At 43.1% G+C, this 21,498-nt stretch overlaps 2 long non-coding RNA genes across 3 annotated transcripts; both read right to left on the bottom strand.

Moving 5' to 3' along the window:
* Nucleotides 1-5,490: 5,490 nt before the first annotated feature.
* On the bottom strand, nucleotides 5,491-8,567 carry LOC307204389. The gene is made up of 3 exons (XR_013833668.1): nucleotides 8,444-8,567; nucleotides 7,645-7,755; nucleotides 5,491-5,574 (listed from the first exon to the last, which is right to left on the bottom strand). It is a non-coding gene; the product is annotated as an uncharacterized lncRNA (long non-coding RNA).
* Nucleotides 8,568-14,347: 5,780 nt separating this feature from the next.
* Nucleotides 14,348-18,772, bottom strand: LOC307204020. Of its 2 annotated transcripts, none has more exons than XR_013833460.1 (3): nucleotides 18,683-18,772; nucleotides 16,695-16,814; nucleotides 14,348-14,592 (listed from the first exon to the last, which is right to left on the bottom strand). It is a non-coding gene; the product is annotated as an uncharacterized lncRNA (long non-coding RNA). The 2 variants fall into 2 exon arrangements; XR_013833461.1 differs by lacking the exon at nucleotides 18,683-18,772 and adding an exon at nucleotides 17,977-18,020.
* Nucleotides 18,773-21,498: the final 2,726 nt, after the last annotated feature.

Below are 21,498 nucleotides of genomic sequence, written 5' to 3'. Positions count from 1 at the left end.
GCAGGGCCATGAAAATTGGGGCTGGGGCTGCAGTATGTACCTTCGAACCCCCTATTATACTCTCACGTGGTTTTCTAACACCTAAACAGCAATACTGGGACCTGCAAAAACATACTAGAGTGTAAAGAGCTCATGATACATTTCAAGCAGTATGATACTTTAAGAGTCATGGTTTCTCACAAACTGTAGTTTGTAAAAGGTGCTGAGTATTGTTAGGGTGAAGGTAAAGGGACCCCCGACAATTAAGTCCAGTCATGAATGACTCTGGGGTTGTGGCACTCATCTTGCTTTAAAGGCCGAGGGAGCTGGCGTTTGTCCACTTCCGCATACAGTTTTTTCGGGTCATGTGGTCAGTATGACTAAGCCGTTTCTGGCAAAACCAGAGCAGTGCACGGAAACACCATTTACCTTCCTGCTGGAGCGGTACCTATTTATCTACTTGCACTGTGTGCTTTCGAACTGCTAGTTTGGCAGAAGCTGGGACCGAACAATGGGAGCTTACCCTGTCGCAAGGATTTGAACCGCCAACCTTTCGATTGGCAAGCCCAAGTGGTACAGTGGTTTAACCCACAGCGCCACCTGTGTCCCTGCTGAGTATTGTTAGGAGCCCACTATTCCACTCATGGAGCTACAATTCCCAAAGTTTCCTAGGGAAAGGGATTGATTCTGGATGTTGTAGCTCTCTCTGTGCCCTGAAGCTGTTGATAGTCTTCTCCTCTGTGAATTTGTTTAATCTGTTTTTTTTTTTAAGCCACCCAAATTGGTGGCCATCACTACATCTATATCTGCATCTTCTGGGAGGTGTGTGTCAGGAAGAACAAGAGCTCCAGGGTGCCTGGGTGATAGGCATCACCTTATAATAAACATGAAGTGTGACTATACCAGTAGAAGAGGTGGAGGCATTCATTCAGTCATGGCAAATAAAAAGCAGCCGTTATTACATGATGCCAGACTATTTGTACTATAGTGTGAATATCCAGGAGCTAGAAAATAAGGACCAGAGACACTATATAGAATTAATGTAAGCTCAATTGCAAATGGAGCCAAACATACCTTCAACATAGATCAGCACACAGTATTGTCTTTTCTGAGCTGTACAAATTGATTCTCCAGTGACACAGCCAGCAGTGGGATCATATTTTTTGCATTCATGGCAAGTGAGAGCATCGACTGTTGGAAAGAAGACCTGCTTTATAAAACAAATTAACAAATAAAAGCATTGATTCTTACCTTTTCCAAACTTTATGTGGCTTGCATAAAGCACAATTGTGGATGTCAAACAAGTTTTAAAGTCATTGAAGGGTAGCATCTCATGTACACCCTGTGTTTCTTCCCATGTTCCTTAAAAATGCACATTTTTAGCTTGAATTAGCAGGAGTAGCAGATTTGCTCCAGCTGCACAATGCCAAGCTATATTTTTTGCTACTCACCCAGAGCACAGCAGAGGAGGATGGAGAGGCCAAGAAACAGAATCTTATGCATAGTTTCTTTTCTCCTGGTGAGTGACAATTCAATAGAGGATCAAGGTCTTGTCAGCAGAACTCAATCCACAGGAGAGAACAGATGGATTCTGTGTTGCAATTATTATACAGTTGCACTATCAGCCAATCAGAGATGGATTTCACCACCCTGTAATTTGGTGGATTAAATATGCTGGAGACCATATGCTAAATCCAGCTGTATCAGCAATTGACAGCCAAGGAGCAGGTTGTGCTATGCTCATTTGGAGGCTTCAGCTGAATGCTTGATGGTCATATTAATGGACCTTCACATGGATGGCCCCATGAAAACACAGAGATTAGATTGAACCAAGGTGGAAGAATGGGTAAATACACCAAAAGTCAGGGGACATACAAGACGACATGCAAGAATGAAGATAACTATACAAAATGAGAAGTTCCTTATTTGTGTTGGAGTGTGTGCAATAGTGTGTGCTCATCTGGACTTCTTACATGGTTTATCAAGTGAATCATTACATCAGTGCACTTGGCATTGCTTTAATATAAGTATTATATTACTTATAATACTCAAAGAACTATCCTTGACTCTGGTACCAACTCTTATCTTAAACATGACGTGGAAGTTACAACCAAATATCTTGGCCTCCTAATGTTTACTGTAAAGATCAGCACACTAATCTTGTGCTACCAGCAAACTGCAATTATCATTCTTGTAAGGAGGAACAAGACTCAGCACAGATAATGAAACTTTAGCCCATAGGTACCCTTAAAGTTAAATAAAACCTTATCAGAAAGTGGCAATCTAGGAGCAGATTGAGCCAAGGTGGGAAAATGGGTAAAGACACCAAAATTTGGGATTCTGAGGGGTATGCATTTCAATCTTGCCCCCACCCAAGAGACCACTTGGTGCATGCATATGTTCTTAATTATTTTTGTGTGTGTCCCCAGGTAGCTCATGATATGAAATAGGTTATGATGAGAGATGTAGTGTTTTCTAAAAAATAGGCTATATCAGATACGGGATTTACCTATGCCATCATTTAACTATATTCATATCCATGAAGTTCAGTCTCTCCTTGGAATTCTAGAACGTCTGTTGTTCTTTGCTGAAGTGATGGGTTTTGACCATTTCTATTAACCTGTGAAGATCTGAAATGGAAGCTCTCTGAAATCAAAGAAATAAGAAGTAAATGGAGCTGACAATTTCAAAGCTCACTGATCAGGTTTGATAATAGTTTCATAACATGGGATGATTTGTTCAGGTAAGGAGGATCATTGAGCTACTTATCTCAAAATATCATCGAGGTACGAAACAAACAATCCATTTCAAATGTGCTTTATGGTATCACAGCTTTCACATTTTCCATGCATGGTTTCTTGTATGGCAGATTTCCCTACACAATCAAAGCAAGCAATATTGACTCAAAACATGTGTTGGGTCATCTCAGACACTGGACCTCCCCCCGACCCAAATCAGACACAGGTTTCATTTCTACATAAAGAATGCATGCAGAGGTGGGTGAACAAGATGACAAAGGGTCTGGAAACCAAACCTTATTAGGAACAGTTGTGGGTGTTGGGTATGTTTAGCCTACAGAATAGAAGACTGTGAGGTGAGGTGATAAAGGTAAAGGTAAAGGGACCCCTGACCATTAGGTCCAGTCGTGGCCGACTCTAGAGTTGCGGTGCTCATATCGCTTTATTGGCCGAGGGAGCCGGCATACAGCTTCCGGGTCATGTGGCCAGCATGACTAAGACGCTTCTGGTGAACCAGAGCAGTGCATGGAAATGCCGTTTACCTTCCCGCCGGAGCGGTACCTATTTATCTAATTGCATTTTGATGTGCTTTCAAACTGCTAGGTTGGCAGGAGCAGGGACAGAACAATGGGAGCTCACTCCGTCGAGGGGATTTGAACCGCCGACCTTCTGATCAGCAAACCCTAGGCTCTGTGGTTAACCCACAGTGCCACCCGCATCCCGAGGTGAGGTGATAGCCATTGCCAAATATCTAAAGGGCTGCCACATGGAAGATGGAACAATGGAATATGTTTTCTGCTGCTCCGGAAGGTAGGACCTGAACCAATAATTCAAATTTCAAGAAATAAAATTTGACCAAACATTAAAAAGAGCTTTCAGAGGTGAAGAACTGTTTCACTGTGGAACAGACTACCTCAGAAGGTCATGGAGTCTTCTTCACTGGAAGTTTTTAAACAGAGGTTGGAGGGTCATCTGTCAGGGATCCTTCTTTGTGATTCCAGCATTGCAGGCGGTTGGACAAGATGACCCTTTGAATTCTACAATTCTATGAATAGCTTGCATACTTTATTGTGACCTTGGAGAAAGATGCAGAAACCAGCGCTTGGAAAGTTCATTGTAAGAAGGAATTACTTCCAGTTCCTGCTTACCAATCTTGAAGTATATTGTTGCCTATGTCTGTTTGCTACTCTTTGTCCACTGAGCTTCAGAAAATGACTGCCAGAGATACTACAAGTAAAGTAGCAGATTTATTACCCCTCCTTGCTATTTTGTTTCAGCCAATGTGGTTTAATGGTTAGAGTGTTGGGCTAAGAGCTGGGAGACCATGCTGCCAATCCTCACTCAGTCATGAAGCTCATTGGGATGACTCTGGGCCAGTAACCAACTCTTAGCCTAACCTACCTCTCAGGGTTGTTGTGAGGGTGAAATGGGGAGGAGGAGGACCATGTACACCACCTTGAATTCCTTGGAAGAAAAAAGTAGTACAGTGGTACCTCGGGTTAAGTACTTAATTCATTCCGGAGGTCCGTTCTTAAACTGAAACTGTTTTTAACCTGAAGCACCACTTTAGCTAATGGGGCCTCCTGCTGCCACCACGCCTCCGGAGCACGATTCCTGTTCTCATCCTGAAGCAAAGTTCTTAACCTGAGGTACTATTTCTGGGTTAGCGGAGTCTGTAACCTGAAGTGTATGTAACCTGAAGCGTATGTAACCTGAGGTACCACTGTATATTAATGTAAATTTTTAAAGGAAATATTGTTTTTCAGTGCTTATTGAAGACCTAGATCTTCCCATACATCTTTAAGTGGAGATGTTCGTTGGATTTCTGCATTTATTTATACCCCACCCTTCAGTCAAAAAGTCTCTCAGAGAAGCTTATAAAAATCAGTTTTAAGATGGTCTCTGAAAAGGCACAGTACACAAAGGAAGGAAGGAAAATCAAGCTCCAGCCCAAGTTCTTAAGTTCCAAGGGAACTGTAATCTAAAAAAGTCTAGCTCTAGATTAGCAAAGCTGAGCACAAAGATTTTATTTTATTTTATTTTGTCTTTGTGGTTTATCACAATGGTAAAGTGGTAATCTGTCCATGACCAGCAGTTGAACCATCATGCATTTTGATTCATTTAAAAAACAAAAAACAAAAAAACCATATAATTTTATTAATCTAGAATTTGAAAATAGAGATTTTCAAGAAAGAGAACCATAAAACAAATATAAAACAGATCAAAAGCGTTAAAAAACAAAAACAGTTGTTGTAGCAACAGTAAAAATAAAAAAGCAGTAAATATAAAATCAGTAAAATCCTGGGCAATCTTTTTTTCTTTTCTTTTCTTTTTTTGGAAAATGTCTAAAATGTGGCTCTCTGGGCAATTGGAAGAGGCAGGATTTTGTTTTGTTTTGGCGTGATAGTACTCAATTATATGGAATACCGTGACCTCTTTTTTTGCCCCCCGCCATGGTAGCCCTTTTGTGCTGGCACTCTGAGCACTTTTATCAAGATTTGAATACTGACACCTCACCCCGCCATAAAGGAAGGAAAAGGAAAAGAAACACTAAGGAGAAGGATCCATGGGTGACAAACCACATTATCCCTCTTTCAGGAAAGGGGTGATATTTCGGAAGACAATTTTACATGGCAAAGCCTTTTAAAGCACAGCTGAAATGGTCTCAGAAGTATGGCTGCCATAAAGAAGCTCAGCCTAGAAGGTCATGCTCCTCTAGGGAATGCTCAGGCATTGCAATAATCTTTTCCTTTACAGCAGACTGTCATGCGGCTGTGGGTAAGATTTCCAGTTGTATAATGACACCTGTCAGGTGGTATTGTGGTACATCCTTTTTCCACGTAAAGCATCCGTTCAACTGCAGAGGAATAAAAACAAATGCATAAGTCAGTGTTTCTCATCCTTGGGTCCCCAGATGTCGTTGGACTACAATTCCCATCATCCCTGAGCTCTGGCCTTGCTAGCTAGGGATGATGGGAGTTGTAGTTCAACAACATCTGGGGACCCAAGCTTGAGAAAGGCTGGCATAATTGGTGAAACCACATTCAAAGAGTAGTCACGGCAGCTACCCTCCCCCACAAACATAAACATGCAGAGGGAATCCAATTTCCTTCTAGCCAGTAGTGCCAACTTGAACAAAACATTGGGCCCCACATTCACCCCACCCCCCTCACCATGCACCGCTCCTTCCAAGCCAGGGAAGGGCCAGAGGTCAGTGGCAACATGGGCATCAGCATACCTGAAGGAGCATCTCCACCCCCATCATTCTGCCCGGACGCTGAGGTCCAGCGCCGAGGGCCTTCTGGCAGTTCCCTCATTGCGAGAAGTAAAGCTACAGGGAACCAGGCAGAGGGCCTTCTCGGTAGTGGCGCCCGCCCTGTGGAATGCCCTTCCAGCAGATGTCAAAGCGATAAACAACTACCTGACATTCAGAAGACATCTTAAGGCAGCCCTGTTCAGGGAAGTTTTTAACGTGTGATATTTTATTGTATTTTTGCTTTCTATGGAAGCCGCCCAGAGTGGCTGGGGAGGCCCAGGCAGATGGGCGGGGTATAAATAATAAATTATTATTATTATTATTATTATTATTATTATTATTATTATTATGACAGGGGCTCCTGCTCTGCTCCCTCCCTTGGTCTTTGTACAGCACTGCAAAATTCAGGGTTTTCACTCCAAAACGCTGCAAAACGTTTTGCCAAAGTTTGGCGCCAGTTTGAAGTGAATTGGACAACGTTGGGATTTTGGTGACCCCATGACCCCCGGGTTTGAATGTCTACTGCTCCATTTTGGAGGCGCTGCAAAACACAGGGTTTTTACTGACCAATGCTGCAAAACCTTTTGCCAGAGTTTGGCATCTGTTTGGAGTGAATTGGACAACGTTGGGTTTGGGGCATTAATTATGAGCCCCGTTTTGATGTATCAATTACTCCATTTGTGGGGTACTGCAAACGTGGGGCCTTCACTGCAAAACGATTGCAAAACTTTGGCACCAGTTCTAAGGGGATTCCAGATTTGGGAGTTCATTAATGAAGCTATCCATGGAAAACCTGATCACTGTTTGCTCTGATTCAGTGGTAAAACGTGGGTTTTCCTGGGGAAAGCACCAGACCAAAACAAAAAACCTACTCAGATGCGGAGCTTTAAAGCTTGAACTTGTGCCTAGAAATGGCCCACCAAAGGAAGTCTGGATGAGCCCTAAAGGTAAAGGGACCCCTGACAGTTAAGGCCAGTCACGAACAACTCTGGGGTTGCTCATCTCACTTTACAGGCCGAGGGAGCAAGCGTTTGTCCGCTCTGCAGACAGTTTTTCCAGGTCATGTGGCCACCATGACTGAGCCACTTCTGGCACAACAGAACACCGACACCAGAGCAGTGCACAGAAACACTGTTTACCTTCCCTCCGGAGCGGTACCTATTCATCTACTTGCACTTTTTGGCATGCTTTCGAACTGCTAAGTTGGCAGGAGCTGGGACCGAGCAATGGGAGCTCACTCCATCGCGGGGATTCGAACCACCAACCTTTTGATCGGCAAGCCCAAAGCTCAGTGGTTTAGACCACAGCGCCACCTGCGTCCCTGGATGAGCCCTAGTCTAGCACATAGCACTAAAAGACAAAAAATAAGCCGGTGGGATAAGACATGTACAGAAGTAGCTCGAGGGAACTGCTACATTTGCTTCCCAGCAGTTGGATCGCTGTTGTTTACCAGAAGGGAGAAGGGCAAGGAGGCAAGGAGATTGGCTTGGTGCAAAGGCACCACCAGGAGCTCTGGAATGGCTCTCCCAGTGCTTTTGCAGCACAACCACCTCTTCACCCCTCTCCTTTCCAGTAAGCAACAGGCTCAATGACCCACATGCCATGAAACTAATATGGCCACTCCATCCCACTTAAATTAACACATAAGAGTTAATTTCAAGGCAAACATACCTTCTTTGATATAGGTTGTTTTGCAACTTAAGGCTGAACATACATCACTTCCTTTGAAACAGATAAAACCAGGATATTGGAATTTGCACACCTTGCATTTGATAGCTGCAGCTGCTTGAAAGGGGGAAGTTATTTAGCATGAAATTGCATCACAACCCACCCTAATTCTAAATAGCTTCACGTGCATCAAAACTAATACGAGATAAAGTTACAGAATGATCTGAGGTCCAGTAAGCATTTACTGCTAATATATACGAGGCCATTTTGTTGTTGCAGCTGTTGGTCATCATTACTGATCTACAATGTGCAATCACAGGAATAGTTTAAGAAAACATTTATATAGAAAATAAACTAGAATTCATTTTGAACAAGAATTATGCAGAGAACATGACATAAGAACATAGGAAGAGCTCTGCGGGCCTATCTAGTCCAGCATCCTGTTTTCATAGGATAGTGCTGGTGTAACCTTTCATCTTGTTAAAGGTGTCCCAGTAGTGTATGCTAAAAGTTGTCCCAAACACCCCTTATCAATAATGTGCATAAACTGACTTCATTAAAATCACTTGAAGCCTTGTTTACAGAGGCTCATGCCATTTCAAAAAATGTTAACATTTATGGTCCCGCTTTGCTAATAACAACAACAAACACTTACAAGACATAAAGCACATATGTATGGGAAATGCACAAAATTCATACCAAGATAGAATGGAAGAGACTTAATGGTTGCAAATGGTGCAACATGAAGCAAGGGAATTATCTCCACACCCGAGGCTGACAACACCCCATCTGTTTTACTCACAAAAGAGCAGAGCTAAAATGCCGAGAAGCACAACCAAGTTAATCATCTTGGGCTTTCTTGCCATTCTTGACAACCCAGCAGAACAACAAGGTCTCCTCAGTGGAGCTGGTAAAGGAACAACAAACATCACTCAGGGTAATGGATTTAAACTCTCATGGACAGGAACCTCGTGTTACATCACCTGCTATGGTGGTTGATTACAGTCTTAGCAGCGAAGTACAGCCTAGGAACTGGATGTCCTTTGCCCATTTGAGTGTTCTGTTGCCAAATGCTGGACCATTAGGTGCCGTTTCCATCAATTAGTCTAAATATAGGAGAAGCTGTGGTCTCAGGGTAGCCAGTGGGAGGCATAGATTGATTCCCAAATGACCCAGGCAGGTGATGGGTCAAGATGTGAAGATTATGTGGAGGTTTTGTTAAACATGATTAGAAAGGACCAGTTGGTTAAAGGAGTTCAGGTCGGAGTTAGACACTACAAACTAAGAGCATTTGCAGATGACCTAGTTTTGACTCTGCAACAGCCAGACACTAGCACTAAAAGAGTATTAGAATTAATTGAAATATTTGGTCGAGTAGCAGGTTTTAAATTGAACAAACAAAAAACGAAAGTGTTGCAGAAAAACTTAACAATGGAAGAAAGAGAGAGATTTCAGAATGAAACAGGCTTGGAAATAACGAAAAAGGTGAAATACCTGGGGATAAACTTAACGTCTAAGAATGTGAACTTATTTAAAGATAATTATGAAAAATGTTGGTTAGAAGTAAAGAAGGATCTGGAAATATGGTCAAGGTTGAAACTTTCCTTGTTAGGCCGAATTGCTACTATTAAGATGAATGTATTGCCTAGAATGTTATTTCTATTCCAGACGTTGCAGATTTTGGACAAGATGGACTGTTTCAAGAAGTGGCAGAAAGACATATCAAAATTTGTCTGGCAGGGCAAAAAGCCCAGAATTAAATTTAAGATTTTAACTGATGCAAAGGATAGGGGGGGGGTTTGCCCTGCCGGACTTAAGACTCTATTATGAATCGGCAGCTTTTTGCTGGTTGAAACACTGGCTACTTCTTGAGAACACAGACATTTTGGATTTGGAAGGGTATGACAATAGCTTTGGTTGGCATGCATATTTATGGTATGACAAGGCAAAGGTGTACAAAGGCTTTAAAAACCATATTGTAAGGAAAGCATTGTATAATGTTTGGATTAGATATAAAGATTTGCTGGAAAGTAAAACCCCCAGGTGGGTGTCACCAATGGAAGCTAGGGAAGTAAAAAAACTTAATATGGACTCTAAATGGCCAAAATATTATGAAATTCTAGAATATGATGGTGAAAGGGTTAAACTTCAGAGTTATGAGAAATTAAAGCCCAAGGTTCGAGATTGGTTGCACTATCACCAGATAAATGAGACATTTAAACAGGACAGGAAAATAGGTTTCCAGAAAGAGAGGTCAAAACTAGAAACAGAATTGTTAGAACCCAATAATAAGAATTTATCAAGAATGTATAACTTGCTGTTGAAATGGAATACACAGGATGAAACAGTGAAATCAGCTATGATTAAATGGGCACAAGATATCGGTCATGATATTATGTTTGCTGACTGGGAACAGTTATGGACTACTGGTATTAAATTTACTGCATGTAATGCTCTAAAAGAAAACATTATGAAGATGATCTACCGGTGGTACATGACTCCAGTCAAGCTTGCAAAAATTTATCATTGGCCTAACAATAAGTGTTGGAAATGCAATGAGACTGAAGGCACTTTTTATCACCTTTGGTGGACCTGCCCAAAGATTAAAGCTTTCTGGGAAATGATCTATAATGAAATTAAGAAGGTCCTTAAGTGGACTTTTCCTAAGAAACCAGAGGCTTTCCTCTTGGGCATGGTTGGCCAATTGGTGTTAAAGAGGGATAGGATCTTCTTTATGTATGCCACCACAGCAGCAAGAATTCTACTGGCGAAGTATTGGAAGATGCAAGAACTACCTACTCTGGAGGAATGGCAAACAAAGGTAATGGACTTTATGGGACTGGCTGAGATGACGGGCAGAATTCGCGACCAGGGGAAGGAGACAGTGGAAGAGGACTGGAAGAAATTTAAAATATACCTTAAAAACTATTGTAATATTGAGGAATGCTAAGATGTCAGGGGGTAAGAAGCAGAGAATTGCAGTTGTAACTATTAAGCTAAAGGAAATTTAATGAAAGGGAATTAGGATAAATGACTAAAGGGTTGCTAAAGAATCACTAAACAAGGATGCAGGGATGGGGAGGTATGGGGAAGTCATAAGAAAGAAGGGAATGAAAATATAATCTTGAAGTTATACTGGTTTAAATGTTTTGCATGTTTTTGTTTGTGTTTTGAATTTTTTGTTTTTCTGTTTTGTATTGTTTCTATTATATGTTTGGAAAACGAATAAAAATTATTTAAAAAAAAAAAAAACAAGATGTGAAGATTATGAATTCAGTGTGAGAGTACCTTCAGTGCTTATATCAGAGGTGGGAAACCCTGGGCTACACACCCACTCAACCCTCCTCCCTGGACCCAGGTGTTTTCGTCAGTTTGCATTTCTTGGTGCAGATAGTATTGATGTGATCTTTCCTATTCTAATTAATTCAAGAGGGTTCTGGAAGCTTCTAGCAGAAGGTTCATGATGTTTGGGTTATTCCTTCAGAGAAGCTGAGTACAGCTTGCTTAAACTGGTTCAGTTATCTCTTTCTGTCAAGGTCACGCTGACTATAATAGTAAGGCCAGAAGGAGCCTGGGTTTCACTCTCTTTCTATCTCTCTTTCCTTCTGGTGTGGTATTCTGTATATAGTATGCTTAGTGTTAAGGTTTAGTCTTCTTACAAGTTATTGTAAGTTTAAGTCTGCTGCAACTGGATTTCTTATGGACAGTGCCAGTCCTGAATGTATTGGATTTGTGACCATTATGCTCCTTTGCCTTCAGTTCCTGGATGAAATACAATTGTATTTCATTGTCTATTTTGGGGGAATCTTGCAACATGTTTAAGTTTTTACTCTGCTAACTATACATTGGAGTACTTCTCTGGATCAATTTGAGTAGAGCTCCATGACAGTTTCTGTCTGGGTGGAATGTGTCCTTCAACTCTGATAATGCCTCTTGCGTGTTCTGGATGAGGAAAGTGAAGGGTGTGTGATTGTTTGCAGAAACTTACCTACCATGCAAAAGTAACATTGACATTTGTTGCTTCATCAACTTTTGTCTCTGGCCTTGCCCACCACTAACATGCGGTCTTTGGAAGGTTACCCAGCCCTGACATATGCACACCCTTGTGGTCTTAAGGTTCTTTCATAGTCTGTTTTTAGAGCTGGAATTAGAGCTGAAGACCATAATTATCCCAAGAAATAAATCTGTGTGCTGTGTAAATGGCCAGGCAGGAACCAGACACAATGGATGTCCAAATTAACTTCAGGTTCTTCCCAGTTTGTGTTATGAGCCATCTAGGCAGGACCAGCACAAGGGGTAAACATAAACTTGACTTGCAGGTATGATAAGCTACCATCTACACTGTAGGGCTGTGTGCTTCTCACATAAACTGCTGCTCATATTTGCAAAAGGGAGGATGGCAGGCAACACAAACCACTGGGTTTGATTCAGACCAAATGATGTGACTTCAGTAACAAACCATTTTTTCTCACAGACCATTCAGAGACTACCCAATATGACTCATGGAGCCTAATCTGCTTCTTTCCCCATCCCGATTCACTATTAGGACATTTCAAAATGGCTATACAGAAGTGGGTGCAATTTGAAGACATAGTAACCCCTCCAGAGAGAATAAATCCTGTTGAATTATAGGCATATACCCTAAAATGTCACACACACACACACACACACACACACACAAAATGAACAGCTTCTGACTTTTCTTTTGGCCAGAAGTGGATGTATCTCCCATTTTAAGAGCATGAATCCCGACATATTTCACAGCCCTGTAGTAGCTTTCCTGAAAGAACAGCTGCTACAGGATCGGGATATGTGTTTCTTCTAATTCAAGATATGGCATAAGCTTTCATGGGCTACAGTCCGCAATTAGGTTGGAACAAGAAACTGCTGGGTTACACTACATCAGAGGGCGCCAACCCTTTTACCCTCATGGACTGATTTGCAAACCTCGGCAGCACTTTGTTTTGTCTCAAATGGCAAAACGGGATGTTCTCCCTCTGCTGTTATCATCAAGTGTTTGGAGAATTATCTCTGTTAATTCACCCTGTCTTCTTCCAGATTTACTTGTGTGGTGTTGAAATGTCTTCCCTAACTATTCATTCATCCCAGATTTTTCAATGTGCTTCCCTGTCACTTTCACAACTGCAGAAATTCTGGGTTTTTTATTTTTTTAAAAAGCCTTGTTGCACTAGGGAGACAGAGCCTTTGACTCCAATTTAACTGTGCACACTGAAAGTTCTGGAATACATCCCTGGAGCTGATGCAAATTTCAGACGGTTCGAACATTTTACATGGAATGAGAGCCGGTGCAGTGTAGCGGTTAGAAGGTTGAGCTAGAACTTTGGAGACCAGGCTTCAAATCCTCACTTGACCATGAAGCTCCCTAGATGACCTTGGACCACTCACTACCTCTCCATCTAACAAACCTCACAGTGTTGTGGGGAATAATTGAGGAGGGGAGGAATGGTGTACATTACATTGAGCTCCTTAGGGGGCAGGGTGGGATACAAATGGCCCACTTTGGACAAAAAGATTCCTGCAACACAGGGTGTTTGGCTAGATGATCCTTGTGGTCCCTCCCAACTCTATGATTCTAAATACAACAAACAAACAAACAGCACCACCTTGTACTTTGTACCAGACAGCAAGATTTCTTGGGCTAGCTGTGCAGCCTACCTAAAAAAAAAGAAGTAATAAAAGAATCACAGAATCATAGAGTTGGAAAGTACTGTGAAAGTCTTCTGGTCCAACCCCTGCAATGCAGGAATCTTTTTGCCCAACGCAGGACTCAAACCCTTGACTGTGAGATTAAGAGTCTCATGCTCTACCAACTGAAGAAGATACACAGTTCTAATTTCACAGTAGCTGCAGATTTGATATTTATTTGTCTGTTTGTTTTTAAAGCCTTCCACTTTTCCATTGAAATACATAACCAGCCTGCATGAAAACCTTAAAACCCATTGAAGGACTCAGCCAGACACCCATTGTTGTGACTGAACAGTTTATTAGTGGTCGATGCAAAGGACCAAATTAAAGGACTGGCTCTGTCCTGTGAAATATGCAGCCATTTATAAATACCACGATTCATCTCATTAAAGCCACTGTGAGGGGAAGCTGCCTCATACAGAGTCAGACCATTGGTCCATCTAGGGTTGTTCTGTTTACATTGTTGCCTGACCCCACACTCCATTTTAAGACTTTTAGCAGAAGCAGACAAAGGTGGCTTGAATAATCCTAGCCTGCAATTCCCCCTCAGCCCCCACTCTTGCATTTTTACTTTCTAACCTGGTGGGGAGTTTGGGCAAATTCACAACTTGCACACTATTTTGTAACATTTTGTTTGGTTTAATAAAAGTGTTTTTTATATATATAAAGTTTTGGGGTTGTAATGTGGGAAGAAAAGCTCCATTGACAGAGCACAAATTCTGTTCCTTAATAGTTGAATACAATCCATTAAAACTAATTAACTTTTTTACAAAGAAAAGAATTCCAAATTATTCAGGTATTCTTTTTCAGACAATTGAGTAAGGTTTCAATAGATCCATCAGTTAAACTCCAATGTTTTTCAACCCTAAATGAAAATGTTGCTATTGGCTTTGAATGGAGAGAATTTTGTCCAGGAATTTCCACCATCACTGCCCTAGTTCGTTTAAATTTTACAGCAAAAATTTCTTCACTTCTGGTAATTAAATGTTGATTCCCCCCCCCCAACGTATTTCAAATTAGAGAGGTTTCCAGGAAAAACAGATGGCAATAGCATGAAATCAATAAGGAATCTTTTGTTTCAAATCAGGCAGAAGATGCATGGAGCCCATTCATACACATCCCAAGCCTAGGGAGAGTTGCACATTTCTGTAGTGCAGCATTTGTTGACGTGATGAATGTGTCTTCCTCCATTTACATCCCTGCAGTCATAGGCACAGCCTGCTGTAGTGTAAAGGAGAACAGATTCTGGAAAGGAAGAGAAAAATCAGTGAGCCCCCTGTAAGAAGGCAGACTTCCTATCTAGTTCCTATTAGTTGCCTGCTTATATGTCCAACTGAACATCTGGGACAGGACCAGACTAATACATTTTGCCACCTAAGGTAAATGACAAAATTCAGCACCCTCAAAAATCAGAGGTGGACTGCCACTGAACCTGGGCGAGTCAATTTCTTTCCCTTTGGCTCTCCAGGCTCAGAGAGCAAAGCTGGCTGGGAGAGGTGGGATGGCTGCATGTGCACCCACAGGAGCACAGCACTGCCTAGCCGGACATGCGAGCGATGACCGCTCCCCACATTAAATGGGGGGTGCCCTTTGTGTGGTTGCGCGCAGCCGCCTGGACCCTATATGGCACCATTAGAACAGGCTTGGCTTCGCCTTCCCCAGGTGGGATACCTGGAGGTCTCTGCCTACCTCAGCCAGTTGCCCAATCCCACCTGGGGAGGCGTTGCCAAGGTGATCAGGCCAGGTAGGGGGGAGGGACCACCTGCCCACACAATAGGAGGAGGATCTTACCTAAGAATCGTCAGTTGGCTCCAGAGCTTCTCCCTTCCTACCCACCCTTAGTTAACGTATTCTCTACAGGTATGCGGGGGCTGCTACGTCAAGGTCACTGGTGATGGGCCGGAAAGGAATTCTCCTGCATTGGCAGGTTTGCCTTTCCCCTAGCAAAACGTCACAACTTTGGCAGTATCAGGCCTTGGGTGCAATCCTTTAGTCTATCTTCCCTAAATGGCGGTGGGGGTGTAGCGGTGACCCACGCGCCTCCCTTCTCTTTGTGGCAGCGATACCAGGGTCCCCTGTTAAAGGGGTTGTTTGAGGGAAGACTTTGGCCGTACGCCTAGAGGTTGTCATTGCTCTCCCCTGCGACGGGGGCGTAACGGGGGTGGGCTCTCTCTGCTTGAACATATGTTCTCCAGAGCCAGCCCATCCCCTCTCCGCACACACTGGATAACCTTAATGTTCCCCAGATCCCCAGCGAGGAACTGTGAGGAATAAACGCCCAATGCCTGAGCCAAGGTCTACCCACATCTGAAACATAATAAAGTTGTGGCCAATTTTAATCCCATAGCACATTGTCTTGAGTCATTATTCCACATGGGAGCTGCCCTGGGTTTGGGGGACTCTGCCTGTCCATGCAAATGGCTTGGCTGCCTGGCTGACGGAGGCCTCCAGGTGCCAGATTGGCACTTACTCGCTCACCTGCCCACCCACCGGCCTCCATCCCTCCGTTGGTCAGTTCGCCTCAAAGAGCTTTGTGCCCTTGCCCAGGCCCCAGGCCTCACCTACCATCCCACCTGACTCACCATGGCAGCCTCTCATCTCCCTCTCTCATTACATTAGAATTCATGGACATCTAATGAAGCTGGAAGATACAGCATAGATAAAAGAATGCACTTCTCAACACAGTGCATAGGTGAACTGTGGAACAATGTCCCACAGGAGGCAGTGATGGTCACCGACTTGGATGGCTTTAACAGAGAACTGGACAAATTCATGGAAGGGAAGGCTATCGGTGGCTACTATCCGTGATGGCTTTGCCAAGGTTGGAGACAACCATGCTTCTGAATGTCGATTCTTGGGAACCATGAAGGGCAGAGTGCTCTTCTGCTGAGGTCCTGCTTGTGGGTTTCCTACAGGCATCTGGTTGGCCAGCATGCTGAGTGAGATGAGCTACTGGCCTGATCCAGCAGGGTCTTCTTACGTTCTCATGGCAACCGTGGGCAGCAGTGGATGTTGAAAGAAGAAGACCTGTTGTTGTGGGCATGACTAAAAAATGCTAGCCCACCAGTCTCTGCAGCAGGAATGGGAACCTGTGGCTGCCCAGATGCTTCTGGACTACATGTCCCATCATACCTGAGCACTGGCCATGCTGTCTGGGGGTGATGGGAGTTGGAGTCCAACAATGTCTGGAGGACAACAGATTCCCCATCCTTGGTATTGAGGGTGTGCATGCCAAGGGGCACATTTATTCACTATCCTTTTAAGAATTCCTTTCTGGACAGTAGAAATAAATAGATACACAGAGTCCCAAAGCAAGCCCCATTAGGACCAAGAATCACACACCTTACCTGTAAAGAGCATCTGCCGGAAGCAGGACTCCCTAGATTGCGCTATGCAGGGAGGCTTTGGTGCAGGACAGGTGCCATTCTTAAGTTCAAACAAACAGGTGTAGCATTTGAGGCTGTTGACTGGAGAGGAGGGTAGATAAATACAGAGTTGGGAAACAACATGGCATAAGTTTGCCTGACGGCCCATCAGTTGGCAAATGAAACTTTAATCAACAGCGGTCATGGTGTGTGGGCATCATTTGAAAATGTGCAGACATGTTTTGAACAGTTTCTGATTTCTTCATTGCCTGCAGCTCTTAAAGCAAAGGGAGGGGAGGCTTTTTGGCTCGGTGGGTCAGTTCTTTATCTCCAACACCATGGGCCAACTTTTACAGGTGGGTGGGATCACCCATGTTGAATGATCTGAGGTCATCATGACAACCTCAAAGTTAGACAGCAGTGGCACCGTGGAACTTACTACACCTAAATCTCCTACTTTCAGTCCTGCTTTCTGCAAGAATTGACTACCCCCATCAAACCTCACCCAATGGAATGACACCACCTGACAGACAGATGGGTGTGGTTTTCACAAAAATGGTCTCGCATGGCAAATTGGAATACTTGGTGGGCCAGTGGGCCAAAGGCTCTGCAGCCTGAGGGACAGCTTGGACAATTAACTCTCCTGAAGCAGGTCTACTGTCCCAGTCACTTTGATTTTAGTCTTTGATATAAAAGAAAGTTAGGATCAGTGCCTTGTCCAACAGAAGCTTTTTACCCCAGAAATTGAGACCCTGCAGGCCTTAAGATGCTGCTGATCTCAAACTCCCATCATGCATGATCACTGGCCCTGCTGGCTGAGGCTGATGGGAGTCCAACACCATCTGGTTGCCCAACTCTGGGGTCTCCTAATCCAGCAAAGCCCAACAATTCCTCATTTAGTTTGATAGGAGTCCAGTAAGCTGCCTTATAGGAAATAGGTCCATTGGCTGTCCGAGCAAAGTATCACCTTTCTAAGCAGTTTTTGACCTTTTCTTGCCCAGGACAAGATTATTATTTTTCCAGTCAGAGCTCAGCTCCAGCACTTCTCAGAAAACAAGGGAGAAGTTAATGGTGAGCTCCAGCACCTCTTTTTCTAGAAAAATAGCACCTCCCAGGACCAACCTTGAATGCAAAAATGCATTTGGGGACCAATATTCTATCCCGTATATATTTTATGGTGGAAGTGCTCCTGCAACCCACCTTTGATTAAACTGAGACTTTAATACAATTATACTGAACAGCAATTTTAAAATTTCCCTCTGACCTTATTGCTAACATTCTTTTCCTCCCATGCAGCTAATAATTTTCTATCCATCCGATTGAGTGGACACAGTTCTGCAGAACCTGATGCCAAAATAAGTCAATATGTCATTAAGGTGCCACAATCCTGTTTTTGTTGCAACAGGCTAACATAGTACGCCCTCTGGAAACTGCTATGCTCTTGGTGTGCTTTTGCAAAGTAGACAGTTCCTTTCTATGGGGTGATCAGCAAAAACTAAAGCTGGCTTGTGGGTCCAGGATGAGCTCAGTTCCTTGCATACAGTGGTGCCCCGCAAGACGAATGCCTCGCTAGACGAAAAACGCGCAAGACGAAAGGGTTTTTCGTTTCTAGAGTTGCTTCGCAAGACGAATTTCCCTATGGGCTTGCTTCGCAAGACGAAAACGTCTTGCGGGTTTGCTTCCTTTTTCTTAAAGCCGTTAATACCCGGGGAATCCGCGCTCCGCAAGACGAAAAAATTGCAAGACGAAGCAACTCGCGGAACGAATTAATTTCGTCTCGCGAGGCACCACTGTATATTAGAACTACTCACCTCTGCTTTCCAGTCTCCAGCAAGTTGTATGTTGAGCGGCTCAAACCAAAACAACCCCATCAGTTAAAAACAGGAATCATACCTTCCAAGGTACAAGCATAAAGAAAATGGTCAGCTAAGGACTTGGAAGTTGCTGGTGGTGCCTGTTTAGAAACCTACCCATTGAAAAGGCAAGCAGAATCCATAATCCGAGTGACAAAAGCTTGTTCATGCTGTGGATTGCAACTCTCGCACCAGGTTTGTTCCGGATATTTAGCCAGGATGCTTATGAAGGGCTGACCTGGAGCAGTGTACAAAGATCCATTAAACATTAACACAGGTACAACAATCCCTTTCTAAAGATCAAAGGAGGGGCAACAGCAATGGTTAGTCTCTGAAACAAATGGCTCTTGTTTTTGGGAAGCGCTGCCAACTTTTCAACTGACCGCTGCAACTGTGCAGTTAACAGCACAGTGTAATGAGCTGGGATTGGTGCATTTAAGTAGATGTAGGTGAGAAGGGTTGGCTTTTAGGGGAGTGCATGGGGTTCCATGCAAGTGAATGAGTGGGCTGCTCCAGGAGGGACACAACTCTTCAGCCCTCTAGACCCCAGAAACCTAGTGGTTGATTGATTCAGGCTAGTAACTTTTATGGGCTTACTTACAACTTGGCACCCAAGGGACAGGCCACCCATCACTAGCTTTCGAAACTAGCAGCTAAAAACAGTAGCCACCACAGTGCCCTTCAAATGTTCAAGCTCTCATCATCCCCAACTGCTGACTATACTGACTGGAGCTGATGGGGACTGAACTCCAGCAACATCTGGAGGGCATCACTTCAGGTACCAAGGTTGAAACATCCTAATTAGAGAATGCCTGGTGTGCAGACATTCCTCTCTCTTTCCAGAACAACCATGATGGAGACGAGCTTCCATAAATTTTCCGGCCATTGACTTTGCTTTTAACATTATTAAAATATTACGGGATGTGTCCAATGCTTGTCCTATTCAGAGCCACTGGAAGTAAGAAACATGACAAACTTAGGTCTGTTCATTTCAATGGGTCTACTCTGAGTAGAAGTGAGTTGTATACAATATATAGAATTCTGATTTCCTTGAAGAACATTGTTTGAAACACTGAGGTGCATTGGACATTACACATACACACACACCCATGGGCTCTTGCAAACTTTCTCACTCCTTTGTGCAGTTGTTGTGTGATGTGGTTTCACACAGAGGCATTTTCTCTTTCTAAAACAAATCATCATTGTGGAAAGGAGCCGAAGCGACAACTATATTCAGGATGTAGAATGAAAGGAATGGTTTGTGCAACTAATTTTTTTGGCACAAAACCTGCCAGTGTTTTGGAACTAGCTGGCAATAAATTGTGCTTGGTGGAGGCAGTGGTCTGTTTTTCATGGATCTGTCAATTTTAGTTTCTCATTTTCCCTTCTTATGTTCAGTTCATCACATCTCTCCATCTATGCCATTTCTGCATAGTCCATTGCTTTCAGAAGCCACTCCTCCTTCATTGGAACCTTCTCTTCTTTCCATTTCTGTGCATATGATATCCTAGCTGCTGTTGTCATATACATAAATAGTAAGGGGATGTGAGTTTCATCCGTGGTCACCACCGAGGATGAGGTTGAAAGAGTGTGAGTTTTTGTATAATCTTCATTGCTTTTGTTCTGTGGGAGTCACCAAAAGGACAGGCCTGGGAGGATCTGAGCTTGTGTTCAAGAACACACAAACACAGACAGTGGCTTATTGATTCTGATCAGAGTCCCATCTAAGACCAAAACACTCTGTTTACCTACACACCAGGTGAGAGCCCACAGCTTTATGTTTTGCAGGCTAACTTTTATCTTGACCAAAACGAAAGGAGGATAAGGAAAAGGAGGATGTCAAAAATGTTGAACTGGAAGGACAGTATGGTGTCGCTTGAATGTGTGCAAGAGAGAGAAATGGAGGGTGTGGGTGTGTGGGTGTGTGGGTGTGTGGGTGTGAGAGAGAGAGAGAGAGAGAGAGAGAGAGAGAGAGAGAGAGAGAGAAGTACCGTATGTATTTTTGGTCTGTGTGTTTACTTGGCTGTCCTGATTGTTGAGGTGTAGTGGAGGAGATTGTGATGGGGGAACAGAACCAGGTTGCAATGCTGCCCAAATAAGGGGCAAGCAGAATTCACTCCATATAATATCAATGCTTGCACATGAAAGAGAAGGAAAGATGGAAGAGTGTGCATACTGTCTGTGTGCACGAGAAAAAGAAAGTGGCAGGGAGAGGCATAAGAGTGTGTGTGTGTGTGTGTGTGTGTGTCTTCACCTGACCTGATCATCAAGGGGGAAGGAGAAAGTGGGATAGGAGAGCTGAAAATAATGACTATTATGGAGAACAGCAACAACTGACAAAAGATAGACAGGAAGAAACATCATGGACAGAATAATTGCCACACACAAGAAGAACAAAGAGAGTTTGAATGCTTCACCTGTAGGACAATAAATAATTTAATGTGTTAACATAAATGGAAGTCATTAAAATTGCAGTTGGATATAAGGGCTTGTTATTCTGACTGAAATGAAATGGAAATTTATAAGAATGCAGAAATAAAGTAAATATCAAACCATCCATTCTAGCACATGGAGGGGCCACCTAAATTGTATAATTTGGCTTTTGAATGATTGGCATTATTAATGGTATTATAATTCGGCATTGTTATAATGAGGTTTTTACTGGATTATTGTAATTGAAAACTAATAAAAAAATATTTGGGAAAAGGAAAAGGAAATAATGCCAGTATTGTTGGATCAATCCATCAACCTCTGATGGATGATTTAGAAGGATTGGGTCCAGCATTACTTTAGCTGCCCATGTGTGGCAGTATCTATACTCAGCGGAGTTACATCTCAGCACAGCTCCTTGCTTGGAAGTGTCTTCAGGGTTGAAGGTACACACAGTAGACAATAAACACTCATGGGCACCATAAAGATTTAGTCAAGTGTAG

The sequence above is a fragment of the Podarcis cretensis genome (genome assembly GCF_951804945.1).
Source record: "Podarcis cretensis genome assembly, chromosome: 15".
NCBI classification, from domain to species: domain Eukaryota; kingdom Metazoa; phylum Chordata; class Lepidosauria; order Squamata; family Lacertidae; genus Podarcis; species Podarcis cretensis.
This window is presented reverse-complemented; position numbering and strand designations above follow the sequence as displayed.